Here is a 16,942-nt window from a genome sequence, read left to right on the forward strand (position 1 = left end):
TGGATATGAGGGAAACTGAGCGAGCCACCTTTCTAAACGCGCCGCTTTCCCCCACTGGTCTCTTCGGCCCAGCGGTGAACGGGATCGTTGACCGCTTCTCTATGGTGCAAAAGACCACGCAGGCCATGAACCTCTTCCTGCCGCGACGCTCGAGTTCCGCCACAGGCCGCTCTCGCGAGAGACAAAGCCAGCCTCCTGTGCGAACCAGCACCCAGCGTCCAGCACTGCCTCAGCATCAGCCTTCGCAGCGACGTCAGGGCGGCCGCCCTAGATCGCGCTCAGACAGCCGTCGCAGACCGCCGCCCCCCAGAGGGCATCGGCAGAGACTCACGCTGAAGTCTGAGCACGCGAAGCCCTCCTAACAGTGAGAGAGAAAAGACGCGCGTGTCCCGTGTATGTACTAATATTTCTGATACCAGTTCAGTTTACCATATGAATACGCTGCTGAATAAGTGAGTGATAAAAAAAAGACTAGTGTGTCTGTTGAGCAGGAGTTGAGAAGGTCCAACTGGGCGGTCTGGTGCTTATGTAACTGCCATGCTGTTCACTCTCTGTCTCCCACACATTTCTGCTGCATTGTTTAAAAGTGTGACAGCAAGGAACTTTCCTGGGAAATGTCACTATCAATAAAAACAGGAAGAAGGGAGGTTGAGGGGTGACAGGTGAAATATGTTTACCTTTCCGTGAAGCATACGTGTTTGTAGTCTTACCCTGAAGTGCGCAGGATCGTTCATAATGTCAAACAGAACACGCAAGCCAGTCTAAATGTGCTGCAATGGGGTGGATCAGGATGTAGTGACATTCAAACTATGGTTACAGTCCTCAAAAAGAAAAAAAATACTAAATTTTTATTTTATCTCTGTTATTGAAAGTCAATAATGACTCCCAGTGATTCATTTCTTAAAGGACAAGGTCGGTATTTTACACTTAAAGCCCTGTTTTAAGATCGTTTCTGATGAAATAGAACAGTTAAGATTGAAATTTGGACAAATGCTGCTGTACCGAGAATTTTCGGTTTCTGTGGTAGCACCCCCCCACCTCCACAATGGTTTCATAGGGGCACTGGTAGGGCTGGGCGATAAATCGATTTTATCGATTAACTCGAATGTGTAGTTTACGCCGATTTTTTTTTAATGAAAATCGGTTTTCTCTTTAACAACCGCCGACGCTCCCATCTGGGCACCCGTAGTTCTGACCGGGCTCAGCGCTTGCCATGATAGAGATACACAAACAACATGGCAAAATGATCAAGACCGCGGCAGCAGAAGCACACCTGCCGAAAACATTTAGGCTAGAAGCTGAATCTGCAGGGCCGCCACATATCCATTTTCTCACGCAGAGAAAAATCGCGAAGCAAAGAGGACACTGACACCGACAGACAAGACAGAGCAGGTTACTATCGATATGAAACAGATTCTCAGCTCTCAGATTCTGTCAATTTTATTACGAAATTCAAACAATAAACACCGTTTTGGCGCTTGTAAATGTGACGTGAAAGAATGTCACGCTGACAGATCTCAGTTCAAGCGGCACGTGAACCGAACATCTGTTACTCTTTACTACCAACTTACCGAGATGTAATAAAATCGATCGATCAGTATTTTCACTGCGGTGATTTCACTGTTCAACCGCGGAAAGATGTCCATAAAACAGCTGGAGAACAACAATTTTCACGTAACGTTACATTTACCTCAGGATGGCTTTTAATGACCCATAGCACGCATGTTAGTTAGACGCATTATAAAATAAAAGACGCATTATAAAATAAAAAATGCATTATATTTAATTTGAGTTAGTTTTAACCTTTAATAATACCAGCTGACAGGGCTCTCTGTATGTTTACAGCGTTAGGTGATTTTTTTTTTTGGGGAGAACAATTAACGCATTAACGTATCTACTGTACCTATTTATCCAAAGGAATTTATATTGAATCATGATCAGAATCAAATCACAAGAATTGAATTGAAATTGTGAAATTTGTGTTAAGCAATAATAAAAACAGTGTCATACCAGTAAACTTAATAAAATTATGTTTAGTTACCAAATAATTTGACAATCACAATACACTTATTGTGATGCAAGTTTTTTGTTTTTTTACACATCCCCCCAATTCCAATCCACCCATTTTATTTTATGTTACATTTTCATTGTTTTCAAAGACAGGTCCTGTCCTCTTGTCTTTTTGGCTTGTTGTTTCTGATTGCACTTTAATGGAGATCAAATCCCAGAAGGGAATATTAAAACAAAATAAAATTAAAACTTGTTTTGAACAATTTCTTTGTCATCTGCAGATTGATTTTAAGTAGGAAGAGAAAAAAATCGATTTAAATCGTAAATCAGATTTTTTTTTAAAAAATCGGGGATTTTTTTTTAGGCCATATCGCCCAGCCCTAGGCACTGGAAGAATCATTCATACAACTTTAGTTTACAAAGACATGAAACTCACCGAGTGGTCTGGGGTGTTCACTGATATGCTCACACAAAAATCGCTGCAAAAGATGCTTTTCAACAGGTATTTTACCATTCGCCAAACTGTGGACCTATTTTTCAAACGCCTCATGAAATTTCAATCTGAACCGTTCTATTTAATCAGAAACGATCTTAAAACAGGGCTTTAAGTGTAAAATACCGAACTTGTCCTTTAAGTACATTCTAAACTACCATACACTAAAGAAATCCAATTTAGTTGTAAAAAGCATTTTCCACTCTCTCTGTTTGATATACAGATTACCATGGTTTTTCACATATCATGCCAACTGGTTGTGCTTATGACACCAGATATAAAAACCTTTTCAGTCCTCACCTTTTCTTACTGCTAAAATTAGCCCTCATCACAGTTGCACAAAGCTTCCAATGAAACTTTTCATCATTACTTCAACAGCTCATCTGTATGCTGCTGTCATAGCAAATCCTCAGAGGAGCGACTGCTCCATTTTACAACACCAGACAGTGAGAAGCATTGTAACACGCAGCTCAAGCGTATTCGAACGGCACGGTGAGACAAGTGGGCTTTTATACCTGAGAAAATTATCCTGAGCCACTCAGTTTGGAAACTCAATGTTATACCTCCATGGTTCTGGACAGCACATCTAAAAACGGCATTTTAGGAGAACATTCAGCAATTCTATAGTCTTGCAGAGATAGATATTTGAGCATGACTGGTCCACATTTTCACCTAATCTGACCAAGAACTGCCTAATTAGGATGTGTTCACACCTGTATTTTGGTTCACTTGGTTCATTTGGTCTAGACCAAAAACCTTAGCGTTCACATTGCCATTTTAACACTGAACCTAAAGACATAGGGATATGTTCACAACCTGATTGGTCGGCTTTTATTCATGACAGAACTTACCAAACATCCAAAACAATGCTGTGTTCTGGGCTAAATGCTCTTGTTGTGTGTGCGAAGCTACATATGATGGTATTTTGACCAGCTGAGAACTCGTGAAGAGATTATAAAATGTGTAAAGGAGTCAAAACAGTGGCAGGAATCCCTCCGTCACTGTCACACACACAAACAAAGATCTGCTGCGAGGAGACGCGGTTATGATGCCTGTACTGAACTGCGATAAACATCCCGACTATGACGAGAAAAAGCAGGTATGCTTGAGCTTTGTCCTTTTCAGGGGTCGCATCTTGTGACATCATGTCCTGTTTTTGGTTATTTTGCATGTCTTTGGTCTGTGTTGCATTCATATTTCGAGACCCATCTTTTCGACGGTCTCTGTCCGCTTGTTTGGTGTGCACCAGGATTCGGACGGCAGCGCTCACACTTATTCAAATTCAAATTTAGTGTCTTCTTGCTTCCTTGGTGCAGAAAGCAGAAGGAATTAAAAATGAGACCATTTTTACATTGACATGGAATCTTAAAGACGCAACTCTCAAAATAGGATGCTAAAAACTGTGTGAGGAATCTTCTGTTTATTTTCATAGAATATTGGAATTCGTAAATACATTTTATTGTTTAATGCCATAATATTGCTTAAAGTCAGCATGAAATCAACATTGCAGTATTTATTATTTAAAAAACTCATGTGCCCTCATCATTTTTCATCAAAATAAGTTCCCCTCCATTTTGCAGTGACATATCTTCTCTTCTCTGATGATGTGTTTACTGTTATGAGGGCGATGTCAATCACATGACATCGATCAATAGCAAACCACAACCATCGAATCAATTCCCCATGAACAACAATCACATGACATCGATCAATAGCAAACCACAACCATCGAATCAATTCCCCATGAACAAACTCAATTCCTACCCTACATTTTTTTCCTGTTCCAAAAGCCGTTTCACTCGGGTATACGTCACAATAGGGAAGAAAAGATCATCACAACTTCCATTTCTTGCAGGCTTAACAACACAAAAGCTCTTCTTTACAAATACAAACACTGACGAGGACAACAGAGGTTAAATGAAGAAACACAAAGTGAACCTTCAAAAAATTTCACTCCAATTCCATCCATCCTTCCCATTGTGCCTTTCATTTCCTCTTGAACTCACCAATTAGTCTCAGATTGCTCTGAGAGCATCACAGTAAGTGTTGGTAGCAGGTGAAACTAAATAGGATCAAGAGGAGATTCACACTACCAGTGTTAGATCTCTCATTTATTATTCTCCTATGATGTGACGGTCAGCAGGATATCTTCACACCAGTGCACTCCATGCTGAGATGGCTGGGATGCCATCAGAAGGGTGAAGTTTTAAGAAAAACTAGGCCAGCCATTTTCCTGATGTCCCACAAATGCCATGTTAACACAGAACAGGACTTTGAATCTATTTAAAAGCAAGCTACATTTACAAAGTTTCTGGTTTTGGTTTAAACATGACAGTGCACCAATGACAAACCAGCAGTGAAAGTATGTAACTTAAACTACATATGCTACAATGTTAAAATTTCCCTACCACTTAAAGTAGTTTACCTTTGTACCCTTTTTAGAGCTGCACTGTTTTTTTAATAAAATACTATAGAATTGTTTATTGATATTTATAAGTAGCTTTAATAATTTTTCTATGTATCTTGCAACTAGCTACTTTCTTCTAAAGGATAGCATCATTCTTATCTCAGATTAGCTACTCTTCTGTAGATTAGAGGTAGGGATGTGAATTTCTGCCAAAAATGGCATTCGAAAATCGAGGAGCAAAAGTCGATTATCGTTAGAAAATCTAAAAAAAAACAACAACAAAAAAACGCACACACAAAGACAGAAAGGGAGGCCAATTTCATCTTTAGCGATTTGTCATCAAACAAACTGTTTATTAATTGAACAAGTAACATGTTTTCGTCGTTTCTTTAAACATAGTTAACATATAAGAAAAAAACAATAAGCACGACAGTCCGTTTTTGCATCGCCAAACCAGATGCTCGTTAGATAAAAAAATAATGTTATCATGACATTATGATTTTATGCAAACCTGCCTTGTTACTGCAATAGCCTAGCCTGGTTAAAACCAGAGCCTTCTCAGTCGTAAGTGAGTTAGGGTCTGGGGAAGGTTCATTCACAGCTCATTTCCAAAGGGGCGTCACCAGTGGACGTCGCTCAAATGCCTCTGTAAGCAATTGCATAGACTTTAAAACCAATCAGATCGATTGTCAGATGGACGGACTTTTGACTTGAGCTCGGCGACTTCTAAGGCCCCCCCCTTGCCTTGGGCCCTGGGTACCCTTTTCCCCCCGCTACCACGCCCCTGCTGATGGCTTCAACAAAAGCTTTTTCCATCAATTAACAACCACGTCGCTTAAAGTAGGTCTGTCTTTAAAGATCATAGACAGACAGACAGACAGACAGACAGACACAGATAGATATAGATAGAGACAGACAGATAGACATAGATATAGACAGAGAAAGACAGATAGATATTGATAGATATAGATAGACAGATAGACATAGATATAGATTGAGACAGACAGACAGACACAGATAGATATAGATTGAGACAGACAGATAGACATAGATATAGACAGAGAAAGACAGATAGATATTGATAGATATAGATAGACAGATAGACATAGATATAGATTGAGACAGACAGATAGACATAGATATATACAGATAGACAGATAGACAGATAGACATAGATATATACAGACAGATAAATATAGAGATAGATTGAGACAGACAGACAGACAGACAGACAGACAGACAGACAGACAGACAGACAGACAGACAGACAGACAGACAGACAGACAGACAGACAGACAGACAGACAGACAGACAGACAGACAGACAGACAGACAGACAGATAGATAGATAGATAGATAGATAGATAGATAGATAGATAGATAGATAGATAGATAGATAGATACCCAAGTTTTTTCAGAGGTCAGAAGGTGAACTAACTGGCACACATTGAGTAGATGTGCGTCTGATCGCTGGGTGAGGATTAGAGGGTGAATGGGTGGATTTAGCGGTGACAGAATGCTTCTATTAATCCCTGTATTACCGTCTCATCTCATTTCTGTGGCCCGGTTGCCCCTACCTCTGACTCTCTTCACAAACACCACTGCACAGGCTCCAGTCTGCAGCATCTCACATTTCATCTCTGTCTCCTCCACCTGTCCTACTCATATTTTTGATTACGCTCTAATTTCTTCCTAACATGTTTTTCCAAAACTACACAGCATATGTCTCTCTCTTATCTTTTTGGATTACTGTCATGAACTTTATCTTTCTCAAATGAATAAACAGTTTATCCTCTTTTGTATGTTTTATTTTGTACAAATTAATTCTATTTTAGGATTATATGTCTAAATATACCATATGTATCAAAATTGTGATTTTTAATGGCTGACGTTACAAAGCTAGAGACAGTGTTGTTATTGTTAACTAAAACAAAACTATAAAAAAAATCAGTAATTGAAATAAAGATTAAATTTTTTTTATATAAGTATTAGATGAAAAACTAAACTTTAAAAAATGAAGTAAAAAACTCAAACTTATTGCAATTAAGCAATTACTAAAACTTTAAAATTAAAATTAAATTATAACATTATGTTTTTCGATATAAAATATAAAAATAAAACCAAATATACTAAATAAATACTAAGAATATTCTGGGTGGTTGTTAGGTGGTTTCAGAACAGTTTCTGGTATCGACAATATTCTGGTAACTACAAGATATGATCATATACATACATGGATTCCTCCATGTAAGTTTTGTCATCTGCAAAATGTCATCTTAAAGTTTCCTAGTGTTGTGTTGGAGTCTCCTACAACAGGTTTACATGCATCAAAGGTCAAAAAACAGTTTCATCTTCTCATAATATACATTTGCACATCACCGCATTTTCAATGATTCTCAAACAACTCATTATATGAATCAATCTCTCTTAATCCCTCCTTTCCGCAAGCTACTCTGATTGGCCAGACAGCTCAGTCTGTTGTGATTGGTTTACTGCGTACAGCGTGCGTGTCGAAAAAAAAAAAAGCCCATTTCCATAACAACGTCAGCTCTGCTTGTCCTGAGGCTTTCTACACCGTAAACTAAACACAGTAGCGAAATAATAACGTTGAATTTACCATATCAATCCGAGCGTGAGTCCGATGATGATGAAACACTGGAAGAACTTATTCAACCCGAACCTCCATCACAAGGACGACTCGAGCAGGTCATTTCTCAGTGATACACTACTCATTCTGAGGTACATTATGAGATGTTGCAACTATAATTCCTCACCATCAGCATTAACAAGTGCATGTCCATCAACAAACTAAATATTTTACTTGTACTTATTTATTTACAGAGTATTTTTCAAATTTATTGCGGTGAACAAGTGGAAACTGTATCAATAACAGTGCATGTATACATTAGTTGAGCTCTAGCATGAATGACTAATGAAACAAAGGTTGGTAAAACAAATCTTGCTTCATGCTTAATCTTTCCTCAACTTTCCTCAAAGTAGTGAGAACGACAGACAATCTGCATTGGTATAGGTTACACAGTTTTAGGTAACAGTGGTCCACAACTGATCAGCAGAACTATTTCAGTAAGACTGCAATAATGTGAGTTAAAGGATTAGTTCACCTCAAAATGAAAATTTCCTAATAATTTACTCACCCCAATGCCATCCAAGATATCCATGTCTTTCTTTCCTCAGTGGAAGAGAAAATAATTTTTTTGAGGAAAACATTTCTGGATTTTTCTTCCAATAATGGACTTCAATGGCAACCAGTGTTTTGAAGTCCAAATCAATGCAGTTTCAAAGATCTTTGAAGTGCCTGAAACGGCTGTGCACGATCGTAGCTGAAGAAGAGAGTCTTATCTAGCGAAGCGATTGGTCATTTAAAAAAATAAATATATATATATATATATATATATATATATATATTCAAACTCATATTCAAACCATATTCAAGATTCAAACTGTTGCTCCGCCATTACAGTAGCTGACCTGACATAAAAAAACAACTTATTTATGAACGTTATAGCACCCTCTGTGTAATATTGCACACTTGCGTTGCACTACCAATTATGTTTGAACAATTTTCCGAATCCTACAACATGAACTCAAGGTTGAGCAGTGAAATATACATAAAGAATGTGCATAAGGTGTGTTTTATGTTTTTATTCAATTTATGCAGGTGCTGTCAATTTAATCATTACGCATTCCATCGTCATTATACAATACCGTCATATTTTGTATGTGCAACTTAGTAAGTTTTATTGAAAATAATAGGGGTGTAACGATACCCTCATGTCACGATTCGACACATATCACGATACTAAACTCACGATACCATATTATTGCGATACTCTAAGACATATGGTAAAAGCTTAATAAAAAATGCACTGTTGATTAAAATGCTAAATTTGATATTACATTGTGTGTGTAAATTAATAGGCTTGGACTTGGTGCTGGAAACCCAATGCACAGGACAATAGAGACATCAAAATAAAAATATTCATGATTCTGAAGCTGAAAAATAATTATTTTAGACGAATATGCTTGCACTCTTTTACTGACTAGATATATTTAAAATAATGTAGCACTTTTTACAGGTAACATCAGACATTTGGCATTATCAGGACACACAAATATTCCCCCTTGTATTATTATACATTATATTTAACATTATATAGTAGTTTAATGTAGTACTGACACTAAAACACTGAAAACTTAAACTGAAAAATGTAATTTTGGGTGAATAACACAATACATAGTCACTATCCACGATACATATTGATGCATTTTTGTATCGCAATATATTGTTACACCCCTAGTAAATAACAAAATAAATAAGTTAATTTACTGTCAACAGCAAAACTGCATCCCCAATATTTCGGGGATGAAACAGAGTTTCCCAATCTTAATTTTGGTGGCATTAATGCATTTTCAACTCGTAAAATGATTTTTTCTGACATGACTTGATCGCACCATTGGAATTCATATTCTTCTGTAGAGTATTTTTCGGGCCTTAAACCTACAATGCACAACATAATCAATCAAATGTAGGAATAAAACCTTTCCAAAGCCAAACAAGAACAGAAACAGTTTAACACCCAACCATAAACCTTACCCATCCATCTGTCTAGTTAGTACGGTCCACATAACTTCAACTGCTGGCCACTGGACCGCGCCAACACGCCTAAAGTAATGGGGGAGGGCGATATCTGCTGTCCACAGCCTTCAGCTGGTCTATCTGTGGCACTGACGCCTGTGGCTGTTACTCTGCCAGGAACGGTCAGAAGCTCACCTAAGATGCATTAGCTAATGATCTTATATCCTGTCCCCACCTCAAGGCACTTCCTCCCGATGACTGACTCAGCGATCCCAAATCCTGTCTAATGCCTCCACTGAAAGACCTTACCTTTGAACCCCAGAGCACTCAGGCTAAACGCCGGCCTGATGGGACGACACATGCATGACGCTAACTAGATTATTTGGGTAAATGGGAATATCTGAGGTAGAACCTTTCACCTTAACTTGACAACATAGTATCTAAATGATCATCATTATGCACTCTTCGCTGTATGCATATCTGTTTTCCTTTCCTTCAACAAGATTATCTCTAAGCAGGAAAAGGAAATGACCATTTTAGACCAATGTTGTGACTCATTCCAGAAGAATTTTCTGGGCTCTGCATAAATTAATGCCACAAAAAATGACCATAGATTGTCCACCAAAATACCATAGTTACTTCAGTCATCATTATTGCAATTTAAATTAAATGGGGAGGGGGGGTCGCAATTGTAATAATACAATTACAATTAAAATACATTTTCCAGGGAACATGATTAGAAAGTAGATGCTTGGATTTTCTGGAGAAAAAAAAAGATTTTCTCTATTTTTGTAAAAGGCTCCTGTGTACAATTGGTGTGCTTAATTGTATTGAATGTGCACTTGTAGTGTACTTCAAATCTTAAAATGTTTTATTATTATTTAGAACTAAATAAAAGGCTGAACTTTTGTAATAAGGTCAAATTAAAAGTTTTTAAATCATTTAAACAATGTTCTTTTGTCACGCTATAAAGTAGTACACTTATTTTGGTATGCTGACTAACATATACTAATGCACAGGACTTACAATTTTAACTGTAGCATGTGATTAAATATATACATTCAAGTTAATATATTTAAATTGACTAAATTGCTAATGTATCATTACAAATGTGTAATGTATATAAAAAAATTGAAATTCCATTAAAGTATATTTTAGTTTTCCATAAATGCTTATCAGTAGATTCAGTACTCTTTAACCATATTTCTAAGGCAAAAGAAGTAAATATAAAATGACACAAAGATGTACTTAAATCCTACTTACTGTGAGTATTTTTTAAAAAGCACTCTGAAGTTCAGCTAATTGCATTTACAAATCATTTAAACTATATTATATTTTCATTTAATTGCAATTAACATGCAATTATGTGTCTGAAAGCATTACAGTCAGTTTACACAGAAGTATATTATTTCTATAATAAATCTAAAACTCATTTAAAAGTATGCTAAAGTGCACTTGTTTTTCACTAGGGTATGCACCTACAGCTTAAAAATTGTGTTTTTGACCAAAACGACCAAAATAACAGCAAGATCAATTAAATGTAGGCTAAAAGTTTTCTTCTGTTAAAATCATATTACAGGTGCAAACACCAATTCAACCAAAAAACTATTCAGCAAAACCGCTACTGATGCTATATCTTCACATTTTCTGCCTGTATTATATCTCAGCTCAAGAGTAAGTAAACTTGAGTTTTAGGGGCAAACACTGACTCGAACTAGACTAGCCCCTGCATTGCAACACCTCGTATCGCTTCACTGTTCATTTATACAGCGTTGAGGGTGACACTATTTATAGATGAGCCAGCACATCCCGGCCACTCAGATGCCAAAACACTGACCCATATCTGAGGAGGGTTTGTGCATGCCAGCTGGCGTTCACAGCCAAACAATAGGCTAATGTAGCATGTTAACATGCTTCCTTACAATGTTCGTTTTAATGTCCGTTAACTCATTTGTAAGATTTGTTACGATTTCTAAGCTGCTGCTCCGACAAAATCTGACAATAACTGTGAAGTAGCAAAGAACAAAGAATAAGAAAAGAGGGGGGAAATTATATATCTTAATATCTCCAAGAAAGGATGGAGAAAAATGTCAAAAGGTCGTTTGCTTCTCAGAAGAAAAAGATGCTAATATTCTTACACATTTATCCACCAGTTTCAAAAACAATCTCAAAATCTCTCAAATTGTGCTCATATTTGACAAAAAGTCTGCAATCTAAAGTCAGAGATTACAATATTAACTATAATTTGTTTTAGCATATTCTTCAAAGACAATTATCTGAGAAATGTTATTGATATTAATTTTTATAGCTCCATACTTCTACAGTATTTCCACAAATGTGTCATTTGTGTCTCCCACACAAGTTTATACTTCACTGCAACATCCTAGAAAGTCCCCTGAATTACAAAAAATAAACTTTTGAGCAACAAAATTTCTCAAGACTGATTTATTGTGCAAAAGTCATCTGGTTGTTTTATCATCTGTTGTAGAATAATCCCAAAGGCAATTCTGATTCCAATTCCAGTTCTGGTTATCGATTCTAATATGGTGAAAAAATATCAATCTTTTAGATATTAAACTAATTTATTCTGTCTTTTTGCAAAACATTCTGTTGCAACTGAATAGCATGGAAAAAAAATCAGCATCCTAAAGAACTAACTAACAAACTAGACTAACAAATATACATTTCAAACATTATTAAAGACAAGTATACAGTTAGTAATACAATAAGCAAATTATCAATAGCACAATAAATACAACTGAACAAAGTTCAGAAATTGAAATCAAATAACACTGCATAGTTTTATTTTAATAGATAACTAGATAAAAGTTATAAAAGTTATTCAGTCAAGATAGAGCGATTTTCTTTTTCTTCTGTTCTTTAATAAGTCATCAGCACGTGTATTAGGCTGCTGTCACTTTAAGACCTAATGCATGGATCCAATATAATGATACACATGCATTTTCTTTCTCAACTGCTAACGTTCACAACACAGAAAGCAAAAATTATTGCATCTTCTTGCACTTGAATGGTTTGAAGCCACATTAAAATGCATGGGAATACATGGGAATCGATAAGCGAAGTAGAAATTTTAATTTTATTACTAGTATCCGATTGCTGGCCTTAAGTATCCGATTCCAGGATTGATTTTCAATTCCCAAGCCTAGTTGTGACTTTTGACTAATATTCAATAAATGTCATCTGGGTTTATCAAACACACATTTCAGCATGCATTGACAAATAAGGCTGAGAAATGCCACATCAGTGTAACCGCACTGTTTGGATGAACAATAGGCCATGATGCATATTCTATTTTGGGTACAGAGTGATGTAAATGTGTGTGTGTGTGTGTGGTGTGTGTGTGTGTGCACATGCATTTTGGTCAAGGAAACACCAGGAAAGAGCCTTGACTTCTTCCTGCGATTGCTTTGTACACGAAAACACAGTCAAAGTTTAAGCTTACATTGTTACCACTATGACGCAGGAACGATGACATACGTTCTTCCCATGATTCAACCGCAAACATGATCATTGTAAACATACCAATGCACAAAATTAGAAACTAACTTACATTGCATTTGACGCGAGAAATGTCTAACTTGCACACACATTCACAGGGATGCAAACCAGACATCCAACCAGACGCACACAAACAGACGCTATGCATTTCACTGACCTGATCTCACAGGAAAACTGAACTATTTTATGAGGTTGCGATTTCGTATGAATTTGTACAATCTGAATCGTACAAGTAAGCGGGTTGTACGAAAAAGTACGACTGGTAACCTGAAGGTTGTGGGTTTGAATCTCAATACTAGCAGGAAATAACTGAGGTTCCCTTGAGCAAGGCACCTAACCCCCAATCACTCCCCGGGCGCCGCAGTGAATGGCTGCCCACTGCTCTGGGTGTGTGTTCACTACATATTGCTCCTAATGTGTGTGCACTAACTTGACCACTTTTACAAAGGTACATAGTCAGAGAGGCAGTAATGTAGCGCGGTTTGCTAAGGCAACATACTCTGCACACAACCTATCGTATGCCTATCTTTAATGTCACTTTTGATCAAAGCGTCCTTGCTTAATAAAAGTATAATTTTCTTTGAAAAAAATCTTACCAACCCCAAACCTTTGAACGGTATAGGGTCAGATTTACTAAACAGGGAAAATTAGCCTGAGAGCACAATTCCAAAAAAGTGCCGATGCAAAGTTTTCATCTACTGACGACGCACAAATGAAAACACATCCGGACGCAGCCGGATCATTTCCATAATCATCAACACAATCTACCAAGAGCAGTGCAAATTAGCATCTGGTTTAAGACTTTTTTTTCAAAGCTTTTTTGGGGCGGGTAAATAATGGTGCAAATACTAGTAAATCGACCAGTGCAAACCTTAGTAAATCATTTTGCATGATTCATTTAAATACTCTCCTCACATAAATTTTGCATCTGAAAGGGAAAATACAGTGCATACAATGCATTTACAATAAGGTCAGCCGCAAAAATATCCCTGTCCACGGCTTTTCAGCGGTATAAATGTGTGACAGCATACCTGATGTGACGTCACACACTGATTCTGTAAGCTAATAAGGCCAATTCAGGACATGCTATGAAACTCCGGCAGGTGTCACCGTTACATGACTTTGACAAAACACTTGGCATGCCAAACACTGCAGAACTGATAGGCAGAATTATGGAAATATAATGATGAGAAGTTGCAATGCTTTCATCGCATACCACAATATGGCTTGTTTGATCAACCAGTCAGACTATTTGTGTTCTTCAAAGCATTGCATTCTAATTAAAAATGTTTTATCAGTGCATGCTATACCAAATCAAAAAAATAATCTTTCATTAAAAATGTCCCACTCATTATTGCCTAAAAGAAAAAATAAAGTCCAGATCTACATTTTATTGATATAATTAGTTTTTTTTTTTTTTTTACTTATATTATGTAAGTGAAATGACTTGTGAATTACTTTATCCAAAGTTTTTCATTGAACGTAACTTTTAAAATAATTTTACACAAAGTCCTCATCAATCGATGTCAATCTCTTAGTGGTGGCATGCAAAAAAAAAAAAATACAAAATGTGAATAACCATATTCTTGCAAAACTAGCCAAAAAACAAAATCATTATCAGTTAATTTGATCATTACCATCTGGACCACCAAAAATCGTTTTTACTATTGTGCGCAGCTAGTTGTAACTGCTCATGCAATAAAAAAGTAGACATACCCAATTAACTATTTGTAATGCCAGTAAAGTCAAATTGATTCCATCAGAGCCTTATTTAAAGCTTTTATTGTCCGCTCATTTCTATAGCCCTCTCAAACCATATATCTCCACTCTTACTGCCCAATGATGTCAGACTCGATCGGTCTCCACCTAAAGCTTCTGCTATTATTCATCCAACACTGTCTGATCCGGTGTCCAATAACATCCTTATCCACACTTAGAGATGAATCAAAACTTAAATCAAGGTGATTCGATCAGACCTTGCAAGGCCCTGACGGGATCTGCACATTTTTCTGCATTTTAGATGTTAGATTTAACTGGAAAATCTGAGGAGTCTAGCAATTACAACACTAGGGCGACTCTCAAAAATTAATCTGCATGGATATGTAAACAATTGAGCCTTGTAGAGAGGCAAATATTGGATTGAACGAGAACCAGGCCATCCTGAAATTGAGTCTGAGCTGAGGCGAGGCATTAATGACTGAGCCACCAGCTTTAACTGTGTCATTTAATCCACAGATCACATACATGGTCTAAATAGTCCTGAAGTGGGATTTTGGAGCTGCTCTTCAAAGCAAAGCTTCATATGACCTCATTACTTGTGAGGAAAACTAGCCTAGTCTTGGAAACTTTCTGCAAGGCGTGTCTGAATTACGTTTTGGGACATTTCAACCATAATACAACTAAAAAAAAAAATCTGATTTGAAAACAAAATCAATCAAGGAAACCAAGATCTCTCACATTCAGATCTATTAACCCCAAAAAAGTGTTTTTACAGCCCAAAGAGGAACCATCTCAAGATATACTAGGAACTTCATATTCTCTAGAAAACCACCCCATTCTTGTGCTTTAAGGAATCAGGAACCCGATCCGGAATAAGGAACAATCAAAAACTTATTTCATTTCCAAAGAATCATAGACTCAACTCAAGAACCCTATATAGCAAACGTTGTTTTAGAACCTTTAAGAACAAGAACATTTATTTGCTCCTGTTGTACAAAATAGGGATGATTGCTGCATCGGGAAAATATCGATAATCAATCAATATTATAAGGAATATGTGCTTATTATCAAAACTATGGACATGCCACATTGGCAATCAATATTTCATCAATAAATCCCACACAGAGATAGATTAACATGTGCAGGTACATCTAGTGTTACTGTTACTTATAGTTCAAGCACACTCAATACATTTTGGCAGTCTTTATGGCAAATGCATATATATTTTGATGCACCAGGAAAACTTGTAGATTTACATCTACGCTACTTTTTGGACAACAAGAGCAACTTTAAATGTAGGCCTAGGATTGAATAAAATAAATAGGCCCTCAAATGCCACAGGTTCTGGGGATTTTATGTTTTAATGATATATAAAAAAGAAACCTGTGGCATCTGGGGGACCGATTGTCTGAAATGCAATTTTAAAACTTCAAAGTGGTATAGTGTATAAAATGTTTAAGTGAATTAAACTTTAATATAGCTACTACAAATCCTGTTGATTAGTTCCCATAAGAATCAACAGCCAACGGCAATGCCTTTGTCAATCAATAGATTGATTTTTGTGACTACAATATCAATTCAGCTCATTTAAAATGTTGCCAGTAAATTCAAATGAAATCCACATGCAGGTAAACATGTCACTTACCGTCAAATAAAGTCGATGGTGAATAGAGAAAGCTCAAATAAGCACACAGGGTTGGTCGGAACAGCTGATGTGCGCAGCTGAGGGCCTCCGTTCGGCTCCAGCGCGCTTCCTCCTCCTCTTCTGCCTAAACCATCCGTCTCAGAGGAACCACAGCCCAACCGAACCAGCCCGAACACAGCCCAGCTGGTGTTTACTGCGCAGTGTCGGTCTGCGTCTGTGCGCTCGGTGTGCCAGTCTGGTTCCAGCCGCGTTCATCTCTTATTCATTTACAAAGAGCCCCGTGTCCGCGCTATGCCACCTCATACCCACTGAAAACACTCGCACCCGAACAAAAACACGCTCCTGGCCGGGCGTACAGCTTCATCTGAACGCGCGAGAGATGCGTTGTGAGGAATGCTGCTTTGCATTAGTGTTGTTGGATTAATTCCACGGGCTTTGCGCCTGCTTTTGTTTTGAGCATAAGCTCACAGGCGCGCAGCTCACGAGAGGTAGGCGTTCACTCTCACACTGCTGTGATGTTCGATTCGCGAACGAGTCAACCTGCTGCTGAACC

The 16,942-nt window shown here is 37.4% G+C and overlaps 1 protein-coding gene across 3 annotated transcripts in view; it reads right to left on the bottom strand.

Annotated features, from left to right (window-relative positions):
* hecw2b (HECT, C2 and WW domain containing E3 ubiquitin protein ligase 2b) overlaps positions 1-16,910 on the bottom strand; it is a 70,604-nt gene extending 53,694 nt beyond the window's left edge. For 2 of the 3 annotated variants that reach the window (XM_077205360.1, XM_077205358.1), the window contains exon 1: positions 16,390-16,898. The gene's annotated coding sequence lies outside the window, so the exon portion shown is untranslated. Of the gene's footprint in view, positions 1-16,389 lie in introns of all 3 variants that reach the window. The other variant, XM_077205359.1, reaches the window with a different exon arrangement.
* Between the last annotated feature and the right edge of the window lie 32 nt (positions 16,911-16,942).

This window comes from Siphateles boraxobius, unplaced genomic scaffold (genome assembly GCF_051911475.1).
Source record: "Siphateles boraxobius isolate OS27281-9 unplaced genomic scaffold, OSU_SipBor_1 53, whole genome shotgun sequence".
NCBI classification, from domain to species: domain Eukaryota; kingdom Metazoa; phylum Chordata; class Actinopteri; order Cypriniformes; family Leuciscidae; genus Siphateles; species Siphateles boraxobius.